Below are 22,800 nucleotides of genomic sequence, written 5' to 3'. Positions count from 1 at the left end.
ATCAGAGCCCTAAACGGTAGATTTGTGGGAGACAGCCCGTCAGTCCCAACTTATCATTCAACAAGGGCAAATAGTATATTAGATTATACCTTTATCTCACTACCTCTCTTTCATTACACAACCTCATTCCGGATAGGAAAAAAAACTGACAGCGACCACTGACCCCAGGAAATTGCCTTGGACATTGCAAGACCTATACTCGAGCGTTCAAATGCCCCAAAAGAGACTATCCATACTGTTAACTTTAAAAAAATTAAGTACTCGGTAGCGATGGGCGAAACTTTAATAGGAAGGGCACAACAACATTTTCTGGAGTGCACTGGATCAAATGAAATTATAAAATGGGAACAATTTACAACCACCATGTCGAATTATGCAATGAAGACCAAAGCATATGCAAAGCTCAGAAATATGGATAACCTATCTCGAGAGTATAGAGAAAAAATTAAGGAAACAAAAAACATGATTTACCGTTTAATGAGGGAAATACAGCTGGATCCCAATGAAATAGTAAAGCAAAACCATCTGCGGACACTGAAATCCAAACTAAAAAAGCTGAAATGGGAGGCAACCAAAACAATGGAGGACAACTTGTGGGCAAAACTCCACTCAGATATCAAACAGAATGATGGGGCAAGGTTTTGGAAAACCATTAACTCCCTAACATGTCCAGCAAACTTGGGGGTTTCATCTAATATCACAGAGGAAACATGGGCACTCTATCTTGGTAAGCACTTCAATCAAGTCCCACCCAACAACCAGGATTCACCTAACTCCAACATCGGAACAGACCACAAAGTTGACAATGCACAACAAACACAACTGAGCACAAACACTAAAGTCGGATATGAATTAATTAATCCCTCAAAACTGCAACACAACATTAAATGCCAAATCAAAAAAGGCAGAAGGGAAGGAGCTCCGGGACCAAACGGGATCCCGCCAATCCTCTTCAATCAAGATCTGGGTTACTGGGCAGCAGCTCTTGAACCCCTTTTTTTGGAAATCAGGAGCTCGAACATTCTCCCAGGCTCCTGGAAGGGCTCTATTATCACCCCATTATATAAAGCAGGCGACAGGGCTCTCCCTCAAAACTATCGACTAGTGGCCCTAATCGACAATGAGGCGAAGTACTTCGCAGGTCTACTGCTGTAGGAACTACAGGCATGGGCCACAAAAAAATCTCTGATATCGGTTTATCAGACAGGCTTTGTTAAATCAGTGGGCACAACGACCAATATACTAACTATGGGCCTACTAATAGACAAGGCAGAGACAAAAAAACTGCCCTTACATCTCTGTTACATAGACTATAAAGCGGCTTTTGACAACATTAACCGGAATCTTCTATGGTCAAAATTAAACAGATTGGGGATTTCAAAATCACTGTTGGACCTGTTAATAAACTTGCATACAGAGACTGGGATACAGATAAAGGTGGGGGATGGCTCACTACTGTCGAGGGGCATATAGACCAACAAGGGCCTCAAGCAGGGCTGTGTCTTGGCCCCAACACTGTTTAATCTGTTTTTGGGCGACCTGGCTCCAAATTTGACCAATTGTAATTCACATGCTCCTAAACTAGGAGGTCTTAATCTACCATGCCTCTTATATGCGGACGACATTGTTTTAATAAGCCACACTAAAGTAGGGCTTCAAAACCTCCTGAACACCACACAGAGCTATTCCAAGGCAAATGACTTAATAGTAAACCTCGAGAAAACTCAAACTATGACTATTAGTAAAAGGAAAAGAAAAATCTTCTCGTGGTTCTGGAATAATTCTCGCATCAAAGACACGACAACATATAAATATCTGGGCTTGAAGATTGATAACGGAGGTCGATTCAGTGCGCAAAGGTCTAGCATTAGAGGAAAAGGACTTGCTCTGGCAATTGCTTTAAAAACACTAAATAACAAGTTATCTGGTCCATCTCTAACACCTTTGGTACAAGTTATCCGAGCCAAATTACTGCCCACTATAACTTATGGAAGTGAGGTCCTACGAGGCAGAGACGCAACAATACTTGACAGCACAATCATAGCCGCATACAGAATCATTTTCAGTCTTCCTAAACGAACCTCCCCACCACAGATTAGGCTGGAGTTTGGCATCCAACAACAGCTTCTGGCACGTCAGGGGGCCTATATTTGTGTATGGGACAAAGTGAGGAAATCTGCTCAAGGAACACTGAACGATTATCTATGGAGGGAGATAGAGCAGTCTCCGACCTCGCCAGCTGCTAAATATTTAACAAAAAGCCTTGCAAACACCGGGCTGGAACAGCTCTGGGGGGCTTCCTCAGATCACAAAACGTTTAGTAAATTGGTAAAGAAGTCGATTAAACTACAGTCGTGGGTACAAGATAAAGCAGATTTCTCAAAAAGAACGCACGCTTGGATGGTTCTGAACTCACATTTGGCAAAAGCTCCCCAGAACTACCTTGGTCTGGGCTACGCCAAAAAGACCAAAATGTGTTTTTTAAAGTACAGGTTAGGACTGCTGCCCTGTATTCAGCATTTCCCGCACTAGCTAAAAAAGAAAGCAGGCACGCTATGCCTGCTATGTGGTAATATGCAAGAAGATATGCTTCATCTGCTATGCTCTTGTGAGAAAATGCAAGACGAGAGGAAACTTCTTTTGAGACACCATTTTATTCGACACGGGACACGCACACGAAGGAGTGCAGTCCTTACCTGTTTTTCATCTCAGGACTCTCAACTGAGCTGCAGCCTTGTAAAATTTTTAAAGGCTGTGGAGAAAAAAATGCCAGGACTTGACACTTGAATCGTTTTTTATCTTAATCTGGTTTATAATATAAACTATGTTTACTGTCCAAATACTTGTGTGGCAAATTGAATGCCAATACAATTTTTATAATTAGGATGAACAGAACAGCAATGCTCACATCATGATGCTTTTAAAACATATGTGATTTTATATTGTGTTTTACTTCAATTGTATTTTGTATTGTATTGCATTGGTTTTAATTAACTGTGCAAATAAAAATGTACTATTACTATTTACTAAGTCGTGGGCACACAAAGGTAGCGTTTTGTCCCTTGAGGTACACAACCAGACTATTTCATCTGGGTAGGAAAACATCCCTTACAACGGAGTCATTACCATGATCTGCCTTTACAACGGAGTCACTACTCATCTGCGAAGTACCTTGTGTTCCTTTACCACGCAAGTCATTACAGCAACTTGCTTTAAGGAATGCGTTGTTGGAATGGTGTAGGATTTTAAGTTCAGCACCTTCCCTACTGTTGCATAGACTGGAGTTGGACGAGCAAGTAAGTTGTACTATTCCAAAGTCCAGCACCCCCGGCCTAAGGCAAGTCATTGTAATGATTTTCGTGGTAAAGGAACGCATGGTAACTTTGCATTCGGGGTAGAGACTGCATTACAAAGGCATGCATGGTCAGGGTCTTCATGCAGAACATTGTCTGTGGATGCTGGTCACTGGTTCCAGCCCAGAGGAAGCAGAGGTGGTCAGTGATAAAGCACAGCATCATGAGTGAGAAAGGGTAGGGTTTTTTCCATGCTGTTCTAAGCAGTGAGTGATGACTGACAGCAAAAGGATAATAAGATTGGTTAGGTTTTTTTCCAAAACATCTTTCCATTTATAAAGTGCTGTAGAAGTACATTGGTAAAAGGCAAAGCGTGAGTGGGACAACGTTTCAGCCAAGTGGTGGCACAACATTGCTTGTGTAAAGATTCCACCGTCTCCGGTAGGGCGCACCATATGAAGGTGAATTTTAGTATAGATCACAAACTGTGAAACTACAAAAAAGTTATATAATTTGTAGAAGTTCATATGTGAATGAAAGCCCCCCGAATTTTTTCCCACCCCAATTTTTTTTTCTTATAGGCCAAAATTACTCCAACAATGTTAAATGTACAAATAATCAACTCCCATAAAGTAGGATTTTGTTGAGTAGTTTTCCACAAATGTATTAAATGTTATTAAACATTAACCCGTGGAACACTGAACGCAGGTGTAGTGGCTTAGCTTCTGTACTCGTTGTGCTTTCTTGCCAAGTGCCTTACTTTCACATACTTGATTGGTTGGATTTTGATGGAACATTGGCTTCCCTTTTGGTTTCTTGCTCTGTGAGCTGCCATATTGAAGCATAACCTGCCCAACTAGACATCAGTTGTCACATCTGTAACAGGAATCAGTTAAGTATCTACTGTATGTACTTTTCTTATTGATTTTACTCCACATCTGCTAGAGCTAGAGCTGGAAACAGATCAGATCAACAGTGCACATACACTGATTGTCCTTGTGTTAATTCATATTTTTGATGTGCTCATATGCATTGTGCTGCTCAAAGCTATATTTGTACATCAGCCGTCCCTTGTGAGTAGAACTAGTAAATGGACGTTTTTTCTGCATTGTTACTGATAAACTAAGGTTTTGCCTGGACCACATCCACTTACGTGGATGAAGAATATTGCCTATTGACTGATTTTATTGTCCCGAATAAGGATGGCTCTGGAACTTCTCTCCACCCTTTTGAAGTGTCTGTGTTTCACCAAAATGTGGTGTGAGCTTGATGTTTGGGTCTAGTTGATGTGATTACCAGCAACTCAAGTTAATAACCTCCCTATTATCTCGAATTAATCTTTAAACAGCGTCTTATCAAGGCAGACTATGATCGTTAAGGTCGGTCTTGTGTTTGGGACGTTCATGAGAAGAGGTCTCCCCACATCTTGGCAATATTGGCCAAAAACGTAGTGTACTTGGATATTACTTTTCTTGACCGTTTATTTGTGTCCTATCTAGTTATTCCAATGGTTACAGTTGCACTTGCATGAATAGCAGTTTTCAGTCTATATATTACATGGTTACCTGCAAATTAGCTAAGAATAACTAATAATAAACGCCTAGAATAAAGTGAGTACATTATAGTATTTTCCCGTGCACGATGGGAGTAGCCCTTTGATATATACACATGTTTAAATTCAAGATGACAATTCTAACATACTCTTATGTGCAAGAGATTAAAGGTTTTGCTGCTTGCCAAACTCTGAAAGGACGCCATGACTGTCAGTACACGGTAAAATGGAGGTAGTCTTCCAGGTTTTCACTCTAGGTATTTTATCCCAGGAAATTTGTTCCTGACTTCCCTGTCCCCACTGCCCAAACTTTATCAAACAGCTGGTGTAGGGAGCACCCGAAAAATGTTAAGATCTTCCCTTGGTCATTGGGGACACTGGGAAGGACAACCATCATTCTCTGTGTAACAGTACTAAGGCTAAAGCAGCCAAGCTTGAGTTTTGGTAGTCGTTTATAGCAACGATGTGATCACACACACGTGTAATTAAATAATTATCGTGATGAGAAATGTTTAACGTGCTTTAGAATTTGCTACAGTAATAACCCTGTGAGCTATGTGGTGGGGCAGGCTGCTTACGGTGCCTGGTGGCTAGCTTTAGATGGTTGTCGAAGGATATTGTTTCAAGTTTGTGAAATCAAGGTTTGAATCTTTGCTGATACCAAGACAGAATATATGAGCAGGTATCCCCAGAGGATAGTGTGTCATTATTTGGAAGAGAATTGGCCTGAACTGTTCCACATGGTGTTAGTCTGAACTTCTCGGTGTCTAAAGCCTTCTGATAAGCTTGAAGAAGCTCACAAGAGGATAACAAGCATTGGCAAAGCCAATAGGTCTCGCCTTTGGGACCTTATAAGTGTTTAGCCATGCAACACTTGATGTTGTTGCACCAAGGATATTGTGCTGCATAACTAAACACTTATACGGTCCCAAAGGCAAGACCTATTGGCTATACCAATGCTTGTTTTGAATGATGCAGCTAGGTTACTCTAGTGATATTGTTACAGCCCCAGAACTATGTCCAACAGGATTCTGCTACTGTAATGGTACCAAGGGACTAGCAACTTTACAACAGGGTTGGTTTAAGCATGCAAATCTATACAAAATACAATCAAAACTGGAGAATAGTAGATTTCCATTTGAAAGAAAATTATCTCTGGTAGAACATAAAATAGAGGAAGAGTAGGTAAATAACCTCGTGACAAACATTGATGGATATTGAATTTGAAGTGAGAAACTAAAGCCATTTCTTGAGACTGAAGATTACAGTGGATTGAAAGGAACATTCCTCTCAAATTAAACATCAGGCCATCCTTTAATGACCAAAACGTCCTCACCTGTTTAGTGGCCTCCACTGATCTTTCACTCCCGGGAACAGGCAAGACTGATACTTGAAGCAAATGAAGGCTTTGACCTTAAAACACTGAAAGGCTTTCATTGGCTCAAATGAACCATCATGATGGTCCTTGGCAGTTTGTCTTAGACTTTGCCTCTTTTGTACCACTCAAGGACCTCATTGATAGAGTACCTGAGAAGACACTTATCTGGTTTTTGGGTCAGTGGCTTTTTCTTGGTCCATGTGGCGATAGGAACATTCTTGTTTAAAAGAGAGCTTCCTGTGATCTATACTGGAGGGAGGGGATACATGGAACTGCCACTATTATGTATAGCTGAGTGTATGGTACAGGATGTCCAAAACACTTACAAATTGCTAAAAAAAAAAAAGGCGTTTCCTCTTAGCAGCACATTGCCCACAGGTTAAGAATGGAGGACAGACGAGCAATACATTATAACTGTTATTAAGGGCGCTCATCAATTCTGGTCAGTGTTTATGGACCATAACTCAGTTAGGTTTCCACACCTTGTTTTTGATTACCTTTGATGTAATATGGGGTTTCACCAGCAAGTCAATCAGAAAGCACCTAGGGTCTAGTTAATATATCAGTGTCTAATCTGAATGATTGTAGCTATATTTATTCTGTATTTTGTATGGGTTTCCAACCTACTTTTATTGGGACCTAAAACCTTATGGTCCAGCTTAGTCCATAACATGGATTGAAACATATACCTTAAAACTTTAGCTGCAAAATAAAACTCTGTAATATGGAAATTTGTCAATCCAGCCCAAGCTGGTTCCTTCATAGAACATCTATCAATCAGATATTTCGGAATTTTAAGTGTCCGTAATAAAAGGTCTCATCAAATTAACTCACATCAACTTTTGCTGTGGTCAAGGCTGAGAACATATTCTGTAGGGTATCCTGAAAAATGTTCACAAAGTACACATGCTTGATACCATTTTGGTCCAAAACAGTAGTGACAGCCCTTTATTGCTACGCTTGGTCTAATATAAGGGTCAATATAAACACATGGGCACAATCTGTAATAGTACCAATATTCAAGAAAGGTAACAGAGGAGACCCAAGTTGTTATCGCCCAATATCACTTATAGACTCCTCTGTAAAGGTTCTAGGAAGGGTGGTGCTCAGCCAACTAACTGGATGGTTGGAGGAGACGGGTTCATTATCTGAAGCACAGTACGGCTTCAGAAAAGGGATGGGCACCATAGATCAATGCCTAAACCTGCAGTTACTAATAGGGAAATACACAGTGGCAAAGAAGGGAACACTCTTTCTGGGCTTCATGGACCTGTCCTCGGCCTTTGACTGAGTGAACAGGTCAAAGCTGTGGTCCATCCTCCTAACCCTGGGAGTTGACAGAAACATCGTCCACTTTTTAGCTGATTTACACAGGGACTTATTTGCCACTGTGAGATATGACCAACAGGGTAACTGCACTGAAGGGATACCGATTGCCTCGAGTGTCAGACAAGGCTGTATTTTGGCACCATTGCTATTTACATTATACATTAACAGCCTAGATCACACTTTAATTGCCTCCAGTAAGGATATCCCCCATGTAGGGAAACGCATGACTCCCGCTTTGTTATATGCGAACGACGCCGCACTTCTAGCTAGAATGGCGGTAGGACTCCAGCTACTCTTGAATTCCTTTGCAGCCTTCATGAGATCATTGGACTTGGGCATACATTTTGCCAAATCCCATGTAATGGCTATTGGGCAGAGAAATTTAAAGGTGAGAACCATGTATTGTGAAGGGAACATATTAACCAAGGTTTCAACTTTCCCATACTTAGGAGTCTTATTTGACGACCGTGGCACGTGGGGTACCCAAATCCTAGCTAAAAAAAATGTCCTGATCAGGGCCACGTCGGCCGTTCTAGGATTCACCAGGAAATTAGGAGCAAGACCAATGAAGGCACTCTTTCAAATATATAAAGCAAAGTGTCTTTCACTCGTAATGTACGGGGCAGACCTGTGGGGCATTAAAAATGGCAAGGCAATTCAGATAGTCGAGGACAGGTTCTTAAAAAATATCTTATCTGTCCCGCAATCAACAACCAATTACATCGTCCATCTGGAATGTGGAATTGGCTATGTTGAAGATGCTATTGCAGTAGCCCCGCTCCTGAAATGGATAATGACCTGGTTAAACCCAGATTTATTATTAAATCATCACATTTTGAAAGACTGCATGGCACTCGATTATGATTGCATTCCCTGGCTCAATTACGTCCACAAGTTGTCGCACAAGCTGGGTAGACCCGAACTCTATTATCACCCAGAAAAATTATCTAAGGCAGATATAAAATGGACCAAGGTAACATACTATCACATTGTTACTGCAGATAGAGAAGAGAGAGAGCTGGGAAAGGCAACAGTAAGGGCCCACCAGTTGCGGAAAACTACATTAGACATGGAACCATACTGGGGCATCGTCACAAATCCCAACCATCGTTTCTTACTGACAAGATTCAGACTGAATCAGCTTCTTTACCTGATTGGTGAAAAGCTAGGTTGGAAAAGGGTCGAAGATCTCAGGGTCTGCTCTTGTGATAACTTCTCTGAGCAGGACACCTTGCACCTCATGTTTTTTTGTGACCACCTCATTTATATTAGGAAGCGTTTTATTATCCCAATCCTAGTCAACAAAGGCTTCATGCAAGCTAGGCCAGCCTTAATCTATCTCCAAATGCTGACAAATGTTTGGGAAATTTTTAATATTGCTAACTTTCTTGCTGCTGCTGTTAGAACCCTAAAGAGACTGAATTGATAACATGAAATTATGCATGTTGTAGCAATATAGTTTTAAGATGAAATATAAGTACAAATGGTTTTACCTGTAATTTTAACATGTACATGGTAGTGTATTCGTTGTTTTTAATCATGGTCTCTTATTTACTGTGCAAAATTGTTTTATAGCATACTTTTATGGTTTGTTTTTAAACCGAATAAAGTGAATTGACTGACTGACTGACTGGGTCAATATTATTCTACTGGTCTTGTATAAAAAATGAGAGAAGAACGAGGCACAGATACCAGTTTTTCCCCCTTCCCACTAGAACCTTAATTAGGTAATTTAATTAAATCAAAAAATCCATAAAAGGTTGTTGCCAATCACACAATTTAGATACGTTTTATACACGGACGATATAACACTATTTATATCTTGAGATGGAACACCCAGGTCTGGCTCAGTTATATCCAGTTGAGGAATACACCAACATATCTGGCTATTCCCTTAAAATAAATTGGATAAAGGCTTGCATGAACTTGAACTTGACCATAACAGTATTGTAGCACTCTATTTTGAAAACTATAGGGAAAATGACATTCAATTTATATAATTGAGCATTCCTAGATCATCATGACATACATTGACATCACTTTTACTGGTAACATCATTGTTTGTACATGTATTATGGCATACATTGACAGTGCTGTTGCTGGTATTGCTGTTGTGTAGGCATAGATTATGACATTTTCATTGTATTTATGAGCACTGATATTGTCATATGGGCACAGGTTATTGAATATGTTGGTATTACATTTATCGGTGTTGTCGGGCATGCACATATCACGGTGCTCACTGAAATCGTAATCACCTATTCCAACGATATGCTATGTAAGGAAAAAAACAAGTTGCTTACCTGTACACTGTGGTTCTCCAGTATTTATATCTTTTTATAGATTCACATGCTTGAATCTTCCTGTGTCACCTTAAATGCACCCAAAGCTCTGCCTTCGCATGTTATTAATATTTCCTAATCTCTTTTCTTATTCACGCGGCATAAAGGTTTGTAGTGGAATATATTTTTATGAGTGGCGGGGGAAAAGACATGTAAAGAAAGTTGAAATTCTGAGCCAACTAGTACTAACTGAAACACAATATGTCCTCCTTCCTGTAAGACATACATAAGATTCATGAAATGCTGCTAACCATTACCAACTAAAAGATGCTTCGCCTTCTTGAAATGTTAATCCCATGATCCACAACTAAAAGGCCCCATCCTTCCTGCAAGACGAACATAAGCAGCTGAAATGCTGAGCAAGTTTTCACCATTTAATCACATCACACCTCCCACAAGACTCATTCGTGCAACAGCTGTCTTTGCCTCAAGCCAACAGCCAAAAGAAGTATCCTGGCCTGTGAGGCAAGGGCTTCCTTAAATGATCTGATTAACACAAATGGCCTGTTCACGTGCACATAACGTTGCGCTTCTCCAACTTCGCTCTGTTGGTGTAACATGAGCCCCGATTTCAATAAATGTCCCAAGTGCTCAAATGAACCAAAGCCATCGGGCTGTGTATGGTGCCTTTACTAACAACTGACGGCGAACAATCAGCAACGATTCCAAATTAACAGCAACAATTCGAGACATAACCTATGAGATGAAATGCTGCAGAAAGGAAACAAAAAAGTAGTGAATAAGATCGTTGCATCAACAAAAACTTTTAATTAGTATCAAAGACATCAGTGGGGGTCCGATCAGCAACGACGGTACCTTTGATTCTCAGATATTGACATTGAGGACTCTGCTCCCAGCAGAGACAGGATCCCCAGGTAGGGCCAAATGCGCCTCTCATAAAAGAAACTGGGGGCAGAGGAGATGTGCAGACAACTGCACAGCTAGGAGCACTCTAATTATCCTGCCAGATAGCAGAGCTGAATTGTGATCAAGGCACATGCTGCAGTGAACTGCGTCCAGCCGGCAGGCCCGATCCTGGCAGGGAAAGCATAAAACTTTTCATTTTCCATAGGTCAACAATCCGCACAGGAGGGTAGCGGGATGGTGAGAAGCAAAGCCATGGCCACTGGGAAGAGGGTGGAACAGGACAGCAAGGCCACAGATGGCAGGAGGAAGGGAGCAAACAACACCATGAACCGTGGGAGGAGGGTGGGACGGTTCATTGGAATTACCGATGCGTAGCTTGGATTGCTGTTTTGTACTGCTTTAGCTCCCTCAAGTGGCCAAGCAGTGCAACAAATGTAAAAAAATCTGTGATACTCGGTTTAAACCAGGTCAGCTGATTTTCAGCCGGTAGGGTACTGTCGGGCACAATTGGGTTTAACCGATTTCCGGACAGCCTAGCTATTAGCCATTCCCAAATCTGCTGTGCTAGGATTGACAGGGCATGAGCCCTCGTCCCTCCCTGCTTCTGTAAATTGAACATGGTGGTGGTTTTGTCCGTGCGGCCGAGTATCAATGATCCCATGATCCATGGCAGAAAAGACTGGAGGCCCAGAAAAAATGCTTTCAGTTCCAACATATTTGACACAATGTTTCTTGGTCTGACCACTTCCCCTGGACCTGTAGTTCCTGAAGATGAGCTCCCCTTCCTTCCATGAAAGCGTACAATGTCATCACCATATCCGATTTTGCTGGGAGGAAGGACAGGCCTTGAGGGAGATTGTCCCTGATCGGCCACCAGGACATTGCCACTGTCATCTCTGGTGTGATCAAAATAATGTTGGAGGAGCCTAGAGATTGAATCCACTGAGATTAGAGTTGCTCCTGGAGAGATCTCATCCATAAGCAGCAGTGTGGGATTGACAGAATGACATCATCCTCAGCATTGACTTGTACGTCCTTACAGAAACGCACCTTTTTGAGGAGAGGGACTGTGCCATCCTTTGTAGGCGCAAAATCTTTTCTTCTGTGGGAAAGGCCATTGAGCGATTGGTATCCAAGATCAATCCGAGGAACACCAGCGACCTGGAAGGGATGAGAGAAGACTTTTCCCTGTAGAGATTGAGGCCCAGGGAGCGAAAAAGTCAAAGAAAAGCTTTCGTAGATTTCCTGGTGCCCTGGAAGGATGGGTGCTTGACCAACCAATCAACCAGGTATGGAAATACCTGGTGGCCGGATCACCGGAGAAAAGCAGCCAAAGCACTTAGTGAAAACTCTGGGTGCTGACTTTAGCCCGAAAGGTAGAACCTTGAATTGGTAATGGCACCCTGCCACCTCAAACCTGAGAAAGAGATGATGCTTCGGGTGCATGGGAATATGAAAGTATGCATCCAGAAGATATAGGGAGGTCATATAATCTCCTGTGTCCATGAGTAGAAGAATCTCCTGAAGCGATAACCTCGTGAAAGGTTGACTCTTGATGAACTTGTTTAACAGCCTGAGGTCCATAATTTGCCTCCATTTTCCTGTCTTTTTCTTGATTAAAAAGAAATGAGAGTACCGTAGAAACCTAGCTGTGTTGACTGCGTGGCACCTCCTCGATTGCTTGTTTGGAGTGGCGCAAACCGATTTCTTTTTTGAGAAGTGCAAGATGATGATGTGCAGTCTTTTGAGGAGGGAAATTTGGAAGCTGTTGAAGAAATTCCAGGGGGTGACATGATGTATTACATCCAATACCCATTTGTCGGAAGAAATTACATTTCATTGAGCGAAGAATTTGGAGCAAGTTTGGGCCAACTGAAGTGGGACTGGGGTGGTGAATGCCTGTCAATCCTCAATGTCTCCGGTTGGCATCAAGAGACGTTCCTCCAAATGCGGGTTGCCTTGTGCTGGTGCTGGTATATGCTGGGGCTGAGGTTTGGCAAAAAGACTGCACCGAATATCGGCTGAAACCCCTGCTGATAGTAGGGTTGAAAACGCTGCTGGAGTGGAGGCCGAGAAAGAAACTGACCTCTTCCTCGGAAAGCAGAAAATTTCCTTTGCTGCAAATTTGTTAGGGATTTGCCAGTGTCTGTTCCTGATTTTATTGACTACAGCGCCTCATGTACATGCTTGCCAAAGAAATATTCACTGTCAAAGGGTATATCCAGCACCTTAGCCTGAACTTCAGGGCGGAATGTTGTTGCTTTAAGTCATCTCTTCCTCAACACGGCTGCTCCCGCCATTTGCCTAAAAGCAGTGGATGAAATGTCCAGCGCCTCATCAATGATCTCTGAAGAGGTACTCTCTCCTGATACTATGTATTTTGCCTCCTCCTTATCCTCGGAAGATATTCCAGCAAAGGAGAGAAGTCAGACCACACTTGCCGGTGATATCTCCCAAGAATAGCCATGGTGTTGGAGGCACAAATGGCTGTTGCTGCCAGCGCAGGGAATCTCATGCCAATGTTATAAGACTCTCATTCAATGTTATCCAATCTGCGCCCTTCCTTATCCGTTGGGGCAGCACATGGCGTGCAGGATTTTTTATCTTCTTTGGGCAGCCTGCATAATAACGGACTCTGGTCGTGGATGGCAAATAATGAGAGTCCTCAGGTGCCCTGTATTTTTTTGTCCAATTTCGGAATAACATTAGGAACGGATGCTGGGGTCTTCATTAACTTCAGGCACTCCTGCCACAGGTAATCCACTATGGGGATGGCTGTGGTGGAGCGCTGTGTAGCGGCCTTAAAATCATACAAAAAACACTCCATCTGCTTGACAGGCATGGGAAGATCAAAACAATTTGATGCCCGCTCTAAGAGGTCATGATAACCGCCGATATCTGACGGTGGCGAATTGGCCATCGGCAGAGTGAGAGATGGTGGTGTGTGCGCCACAGTCATTCCATTCGTCCTGGTCATCCGGGTCCAACTGCAGTTCTCCCTCTTCTAGCTGGAGGTCACAACTGTCAACAGCCTGGACAGCAATTTCCAACGGCGGTAGATGTTTGTGTCTCGGCAGCATAGGAGTGGTCTGTGGATCTGGGAGGACGGTGGGTACCTCCTATGTAAGAGGTGTCTTCTGGCTAGCATTAGCCTCAGGAAAACTTTATAATAATCATTGAGCATCAAACGCAAGTCAGTGACCAATGAAATAGGGATATTTGATGGAGGGCTCCAGCTGACGCACACCCTCCTGTTCCTCATATGACCGTCCAGCACTTCCTAGTCCTCAGATTCTTGGCATTTGACCCTCGGCTATGAGGGGCTATATGTAGGACCATAAGGAACATCATCCTCTGACTCCTGAAAGTCCAAGAGGTGAGTAGGAGGCAATGGAGGGATCTTTGAAAAGTCTTGAAAAAGAGAAGGGATCACCTTTGGAAAAGCCAGGTCTTTTCTCGTCATTGACAGGACCATTGACGGGATTATAGATGCTACCATCAACTGTATAACTGACTACGTCGACAGGGTGGAAATACTTGTCGATGGTGTGGCGCTGAGCAGGACCGACGACGGTGAAGCTCTCGCCGGCAGAGATGGCCTCACAGTTGCCGCCGATGACATCACCACTTCTATCCTCTTATGTCGCTACAGCCGTAGTAGTCCTGACTGTCAAAGTTCATAGATGTCGCCAACGAGGCAGTCAACGGCATACCTGAACCGGGGGGAGATGGAGGCCGTAGACTGGGAGTGTCTCGTTGACGAGGCGGATTTTCTCTGAAGGAGCATCCTTGAAAGGAGTATGCGGCACAGAGCCAGATCTTTGCTGTGCGTGAAAGAGGCCAGGCTGTTCATTTTTAGCCCTCTTCTCCACAGCCCTTTCCTTGATCTGGATTTTTTCGGTTCTCTTTGGGCAGAAGAAGAATCTTCCTTTCCCTTCTTGGAGGAGGTATGAGCCTTCTCCTCACTCCGAGTCCGATTCCCCCACAGACTTCCTCTTTTGTAGCCAGAGGAGCAGTATTCCCTCACGATCCTTGAGGGTTTATGAAGAGAAAGTACGACAGTACTTACAGTCTCTGGGCTTATGATACGGTTACAGACAATGCAGGCATTCCATATGTGGTTCCTCAGAGAAAAGCCCAGATTTTCCACAAGTCTTGCAGAGCCTAAACAACCCTTTTGTACTTAGACATTCAGAAGAAAAAGCAGAAAAGGGACACTCACTTCCAATTGTACCTCAGCTGAAAAGATGGTTGTAGAAAAATAAAACTGCCAGCTGGAAGTTCGAAAAGGTAAAGTAGAAACACTGTGACTGAGCAGAACTCAGGGAGAATCCCTAACACACTATGGGGCATATCATCAAGAAAGAGCGTTTAAATTAACGCCGCTTTAGCGGCAGAAAACTGCCACTATAGCGGCGATAATGGGCTTGATAATATGCCCTTGAGAGTTCCAATAGACGCCCATGTTCTGGTGTCAACATGGGCTTCTATTGGAATTCTCAAAGGCTTATTATCAAGCCCATTATCGCCGCTTTAGCTGCAATTTTCTGATGCTAAAGCGGCGATTGTCTTAACGCCGTGCTTGATAATATACCCCTATGGGCGGCAAAAAATCTGAGGTATGGTGGCCCTGCAGGGGATGGATACTCTGGGTCTATGCTCTGATTGGCTGGAGTTTGGATGTTCTAAAATGATGTTAATTGTTTACAGACTACAACTGAATTTCAAGGGGAATTAAGTGTAAAGCTTGATACTGCTATTTTACTGTTACTGTGGGACTCCCACCATGACGAAGGGGAAGATTCAAGCATGTGAATCTATAAAGATACAACACTGGACAAATGTTACTTACTCTCTAAGCATCTGTTCGCACCATGTAGTGCTGTAGATTTGCATGCTCTACATACTCCTGTCGCCTAGTGATATGTATAACTTGGTTTTCTTCGAAGAAGTCTTTTGAGTCACGAGGTATAGTGACTCCTCCTATGACTGGTAATGTGCATGGGCATCGGCTACATTGTAAGATTGTTTTTCCTTCTGGCAGATGAGGATGGCGATGGAACACAGAAGTGTCTGAAGAGGACCGTGCAAGTGAATATCGAAAAGAAAAGCAAAGCTTCTGCAACAACCAAAGGCTACCAGGGATGTTGGTGGGCACATGTGAATCTACAGCATTACATGCTACTTACATATGCATACAGGGTAAGTTAAATGTTCTGTTCTTGGCATGCTTAGCTGTAGATACACATGCTCTGCATAGCTTGTTAAGCAGTTTCTCTCCCCCCCTTCATCTCCTCCCCCCCTCTCCCTCCCCCTCCAAGCGGTGGTTAGCCAGAGTGTGTTGCAGAGGATTGGAAAAAGTGTACATAGCACAGTCCGGCACACCTGAGTTTATGGACATGCTAGTACATCCACAAAGTATTGTTTCATAAACAAGTGTGGAGTGGACCCCCACTGTTGGTTTTGCGTGGACCAGGTAGCAGCCTTATAAATATCAGCAATTGAGCTATTACCCAAAAAGGCTGTGGAGACCGCTTTCTTGAGTGTAGAATGTGGCCTAGGTGGATCTAGGCTTATAGGTTTCAAAGGACCACACATTATTACTGGGAAGAAAAATAATTGATAGATCTTCTATTATCTATTGATTGAAACAAGTCAAAAATAGATTGTGTGGGCTGGGCTATGAAGTAAGAGGTGCACATCAGAGCTTCTGCGTTCGCCAGAGGACCCTGAGCCATTTATCCTGTTTAAGCATGCACACTGACTCGTAAATGAGGGGGCCCATTCCTACGACACTGGGGGCTACCTCCATGGCAGGAAACATGTGGAAACAGACAGACTGTCTGTGTTGTGTTTGCTGGAACGAACAGGTGGCCAAGATGGTGACTGCCCAACAGTAGTGCGTAACCAAAATGCGGTGCGGGCTACGAAGGAGCAGATGCGCCCATCGGCTGCAGACCGGAGGCAGCCAACAACTGCAGTGAAGGCACCTTGAGTGGGCGGGTGGGGTGTCGTGTAGTTCCTAGGAATCCCCAGGACCTGCGCATTTTGGATGACAAACTGAGGGCTTGGTGTCCAAACGGACTCTGGCCACCCCCACAAGATATGTAAGCCGTTAGACCAGCGAGCTCTATAGTGCCCCTACCACTCCACCTGTTATTTTACAGTGGTGTAGGTAGTTTCTGGCAACCACTTAACATGACAACCTTGATTCCTCAGGGATCGTGGAAAACAGTACAATACTTTTCGCCTAGTCACTCGTGCTTGCTTGTCAGGAAATATACAAAATGGCAATTAGGACGTTTTCAATACATATTTATTGCTCAAGCATCAGTCTTGTGTAAAACATTTGCTGCAACGATCAGGAGACAGAAGCATACAAATAAGATTGTTAGTACCAATATAGTAAATAGTAGATACATTTTCTACCACAGTGCTAAAAAGGTGAACATAAGCAGTACAGATGAAAAACAGTAGCACTTGCACATTCCTAAAATGCGTGCCCTAAGTAATTTGCCTAAATGCACCTAGCTTAGATCTGTATGTGTAGCATGTATATGCGTGTATGTAGCCAAGAAACCCCTAGGGAAGAACCAGCCCCATCACCTGATGGTGGCGAATGAAGGACCCAGTCTCTGCTTCGAGGATGACACCCCGCACGGGATGTCAGACCGCTGCATGTCGAAGATTCAGCATGCAGGACACCGTGTCAGCTGGAAAGGAATTTTCCTCTAATATGCAGGGTGGAATAAGGGTCTTATATACTAGAGTGGGCACTCCAGGGTTTCTTCTAGAATCAATGTGTTTTGAAAACAGTCATGAATGTTTTAAAAAAAAATCAAATGTTTTTTCAGACAAATGCGATCATGCACAGCTGGCTGTTGCCCAAGGATGAAAAAAAGCAGTGCCCCTTACACAGAGTAATTATGCCATGCATACGGACATGTTTATGTACGTCAGGTACAGGGATTACGATAGAATACTAAGAGCCTGGTGTTCAAGAGACAAGAGCAAGCTACTAGAAAAAAGGTCACAGAACCGTTATTTTTGTGTGGATGAGTCAATTTATATAAAAAGGGGTATATATGACAGAACTAGCCAAAAGAACATGATGGGGGCAAGGCCAGCCCTGGAGAAAACTGGAGAAGGCTGTGCGGCCTCCATCTCAGCTCCCTGACATTAAACGCTGCCGGCACGACTCGTGAAAGGGTCCAGCAGAGGCTGTTGCACAGGCTGAACGGGTCTGAATCAACTATGATGTGGGACCCTGCAACGAGGCCCAATCGATGGGAGAAGACCTCCTGGAATGGGAGACTCGCAGGAGGACTGATGGAAATCACCCCACGCATGGGGAAGCCCCACAAAAGATACATACAACCTACTGGTGCCACACAACTGAGCCCGCCCAAAGACACTGAGGTGAGAAAGTGCTTGAAGCATGGGGGGAGCAGAAGGCACGGCGTATGCATTATCTGGATTATCTGGAGTGAGAGCAGATGCTGGCCTGAGAGAGTAATGGACAGCTGCATGTGGAGGGACGGCGAATGACGAAGTTGCACACAGAAATAGAAGCGGCAGTGGCCAGCCTGCTGAGGGCCCTTTCACATTTTGGGGGAGATTGGTAGCTGAACAGCGTGGTGAGAGCCTGCTGAACACCGGAGGGCTGTGAGAAGTGGCGCAGGGGAACAACCCGAACCACTGGGACAAGTTTATAGCCCCAGAAATGAAGCGGGACCAATAGGTGACCCAGAAATGGGTGAAAAGACCACCAGTGCGCAGGCCATGGCTGAAAATGTGCCCTGGGAAGCATTTCGACGCAGTGGTGAGCAAGTGAGATTACTGAGGAACGATTACAAAAAATGGTTGATCGAGTTAAAGAGACAGAGGAACAATTGAGCGTTACCCTGCCGCAGGGGACATAACTCACACTGAAATGCTCTGCCATTGAGGGAGATGAAGATGCTGGTAACAAGTAAAAACTAGAGTGAGCGCAAAGTGTAAACTAACAGGAAAACCTAAATATCCCTACCATGTGTGTATCTATCTAGGGTCATCCCTTTGGCAGACCCACGTAGTGGTCAGGCAAGGATGCCCATCAGTCACCACACGGAACCGCCCTTCATCATTTGGGATTCCTTCAAGACCACCACCAGGAGTGCCACTAGCTTTCACGGAAGAGAGCCCAGATGGTAGAAAAGAGCCCTCAACCGGTCAGACAGGTCTAACTGTGGTCTTGCTACTCGATTGTGTGGGTGTTGGCACAAAAGGGGGACTGATGTCGCAGTGCAAAAAAACAAAAAAGGCGTGTGTGCAAAGTAAACCAACATAAATGGAACGAGTACAGAGATCACCTGAATGCACTAGGTGTCCGCATCGTTTTTTCACTCTTCTAGTCGTGTAAGTACACAGACTCGTAAGAGGTACAGACCTCACCCCACCTGGCCACGGCTCAGGAAAAGGGGAAGCACCGCTCTGTCCGTCGGTACTTCGAAAACCGGCATCCGAGCCGATTGGGGATTAGGTTTTCCTGTTAGTTTACACTTTGCGTGCACACTAGTTTTTACTTGCTAGACCCTCTGATATTTTTGTGTAGTTCAATGTGTACAGGGAGCATGTCAGAGCTTGGTCTTAAAAATTCCCTTTGGTCCTAATCTATTGTTCATGTTTGATGCTGGTAACAAGCCTGGAAGAGATAGAGGGTAGGCCCAGCTGCCAAAATGTTAAGACTACTGTGTTTTATGTAAAGGTGGAGGTGCCAAACACGGAGTGGAATGTGGAGGAATGACTGGTAAAGACAGTCTTGCAGGGCAATCCATCTCAATTCTTCTCAGTGGAACGAACGCATAGAATGCAGGCATACCCACCACCTGGGGCAAGCCTGTGCCCGATCATAGCCCGGCAAATGAACTTCAGGGACAGGATGTCATTCTACAGGCAGCGTGGAAATATGGCACTTGTGTAACAGGAGGTAAATCCTTACCGAGACTAAACTAACCTGGTCCAAACACAAATGGGATGAATGTTCCGGATAAGAGGGTGCTGCTGCTACAGCTAGACCTCAAATATCTGCTCCTATTTACGGCAAAGCTAAGGATTGTGCATAGGGACGAGACTCACTTTATGGCAATGGCACAGGAGGGTTGGTCATGTCTAGAAAACAGGAACTCTTGCCATACCCTACCTGGCTTCCGGAAGGACACTGGCTGGACGCTGGTGCTGTCACGGCGTAGAAACATAAGAACATCACTGCCTCTCTAACAAAGGAACAGAAGAAGTCAGAGCAAGAGAATACAGTGACTGAAGTCAAGCACCGCAGCAACATCATCAGCAATAATAGATGGAGGTCCCTTGACTCCGAAGAAAAGGGCAGTGGTTCGGCATGCACAGAGGCAGAACAGGAAACAGAACGATCAGCTGGCGAACTTTATGCCCACGACGTCTGAACATTTGGGGTGGGAGAGTTGATCAGCCCCCCCCCCACCTAACGAACATGACTGACTATAAGGGGGGCGTGGCTTGCCTGGGGATGATGGCGGGTGCGTGAACGAGGTGCGAGGTGCGAGGTGCCAGCCTTACATTTCTCCCGAGAAACGAGCTAGCTGGGACCGAGCCGAGACATCCGGTAACAGCCGAGCAGAGTTTGGGGTTCACTGGCTCTGGGCTTGTGGAGCCGCGCTAGTGGCCTAACCCGGAGTGTAGAGGCCGCTCCCCTGAGTGGCGATGTCGACCTCGGCGCCATGCGACACCGCGACTGTGGGGACCTGGGGAGGCCGTGGCCTAGCTGACTGTGGACTCCGGGAGCCGCGAGAGAGAGCCTCTGGTGTGGCTTGCCGGACAACGACCGCCATCGGTGGGGCAAGATCGGCCTGGTGTGGAGGGAACGTCGGCGGGGGACAGCGGAGAGAGAGGGGGCTCCCTCTGGGCCGAAATAACCCGGGAGGCGGTGGTGCCGCTACGAGGAGCATCGGGATCAAAGGTTCACAGTGCACTGATTCTGCAGGCAGCAGAGTACATCGGAGTGGGGGAGCAGTCACAGGGGGGCCATCGACTGCAGCGCGCTCCATTTCACGCACGCTGGAGACCTGGGAATAGAGTGTGGTGTGGTCTAGCACTGGGCGGGGACGTCGACATTTTGGACACTGGCCTCTGGGCCTAAACTGACCCTGAACTACAACTCGAAGGTGGTGATCCTTCCGCAGAGCCCGGGACGTTCACCTGCTGGGAGGAGCCTACCTGTGTATTATCGGGAGAGTCTGGTTGTACTGGACCGTCCTTCCTGAGCTCGGGGAGATCCCAGGAGTGGCAGGGTAACTATACTGATTAAAGCACGGTGCGGATGGTGATTGGACTCCCTTTGCTGCCTGGCGACATCTGGAACATTGCTGGCTGCTGGCGGTGAGCATACTGTGGTTGGGGGTGCAACTAAGATGGCGCGCACCCGCATTGGGTCTGGAACTTCCTATGTCACATCCCAACGAGCCACCATGGGAAAATCAAGGAATAAGACGTCTGGGGCCGCGCTGGACACGGAGGACAGTGCAGCTGAACAGTCGCGCTTGGGCCCGGACGACCCTGTTCAACAAGCAGCAAACTCTAGACATCATCGCTGACACTAAAGCAACCCTCCACCAGGATCAGTACGGTGGCGGTTGGCCTGGGCCTGTTCCGGGATTAACATAAGTAGCTTGTCAACAGGGTTAAAGACACAGAATCCAAAGTAGCGGGCATGATGGCAGCCCAGACGGCGACGGACCAGCAGCTGAGTGTCCTCACGGACAGAGTGTGTGTACTGGAACGTGGGGCAGAAGATGCGGTCGGACATAATCGGAGGAACAACATTTGAGTGGTTGGATTACCTGAGGGAGTGGTGGGGAGCGACATGGAGGCCTATCTTGAAAACGGGTTCAAATCAGTTATTGCCCCAGAGGGTTTCCCCACCTTTTTTACGCTGGAGCAGGCCCACAGAGTGCCTGCTAGACTGCCAGCTCCGGGTCGACCACTGCAGCCGGTCGTGGCCTGCCTACTCCACTTCCGGGACAGGAACTTGTTGCTGCATAGGGCGAAAACGAAGGGTCCCTTCACCGTGGACAATAGCAGTGTTGCACAAGTTACTACTTGTGTAACGATATATCTGTAAGAGACATTAGTTAGTATTAGATTCCTTACCTTAGAATATCCCCAGGCGTCAGACTGGATCCGGAATTTTTTGCGTAGCAGTACCCTTGCGCGTCGTCTGCGGCTCCGCATCCGTCGTCGGCGCCATGATGACGTCGTCGGAGTACTTAGACGCCGCCTCCGCATGCTGACGTCCGTTCTTAGACACAGTTTTTCCACGCCAGAAACGCAGAGCCATGTTAAAAACCAACACTGGTGCCATTGAAACTAGGGCCCTGAAAGGGGACAACCCTAACCCTAGATATTGGTTCGCAGAACGGGGAGGATGGGTGGGTCGGTAAGGAATCTAATACTAACTAATGTCTCTTACAGATATATCGTTACACAAGTAGTAACTTGTGCATCTGAAAGAGACACGTTAGTATTAGATTCCTTACCTTAGAATAGATACCCCAGCAATACCAACCCCGGTGGTGGGTCTGCGAACCAATAAACACACCAGAAAGTCCTGGAGGACGGAACGGCCAAAGAAGCCATCCCTCCGGACTTGGCTGTCCAGGCAGTAGTGTCTTGCAAACGTGTGCAGCGATGCCCACGTAGCTGCCTGACAGATGTCTTGTAAGGGCACACCCCTGCCCAGGGCAGTGGTAGCCGCCGTCGCTCGGGTAGAATGAGCCCGCAGTCCAACAGGGGGCTCCTTCCTAGCCAAGGAGTAGCATGCCTGGATACACCGGATGATCCACCGGGAGATGGTCCTCTTGTGCACCGCTTTCCCCTTCCTCGCGCCCACGTAACCAACAAAGAGTTGGTCATCCACCCGGAACTGGCGTGTGCGATCCAAGTTGAATGAGAGCGCACGTTTTGGGTCCAGACGGTGGAACCGCTCTTCCTCTTTAGAGGGATGCGGTGGCGGGAAGAAGGTTG

General features: G+C 45.4%; 1 long non-coding RNA gene across 1 annotated transcript in view; it reads left to right on the top strand.

Moving 5' to 3' along the window:
- LOC144819298 (uncharacterized) overlaps positions 1–15,924 on the top strand; it is a 478,223-nt gene extending 462,299 nt beyond the window's left edge. The window contains exon 4 of the long non-coding RNA XR_013607276.1: positions 15,806–15,924. This is a non-coding gene — a long non-coding RNA (uncharacterized LOC144819298). The remainder of the gene's footprint in view (positions 1–15,805) is intronic.
- Positions 15,925–22,800: the final 6,876 nt, after the last annotated feature.

This window comes from Lissotriton helveticus, chromosome 2_1 (genome assembly GCF_964261635.1).
Source record: "Lissotriton helveticus chromosome 2_1, aLisHel1.1, whole genome shotgun sequence".
Classification (NCBI taxonomy): Eukaryota; Metazoa; Chordata; class Amphibia; order Caudata; family Salamandridae; genus Lissotriton; species Lissotriton helveticus.
This window is presented reverse-complemented; position numbering and strand designations above follow the sequence as displayed.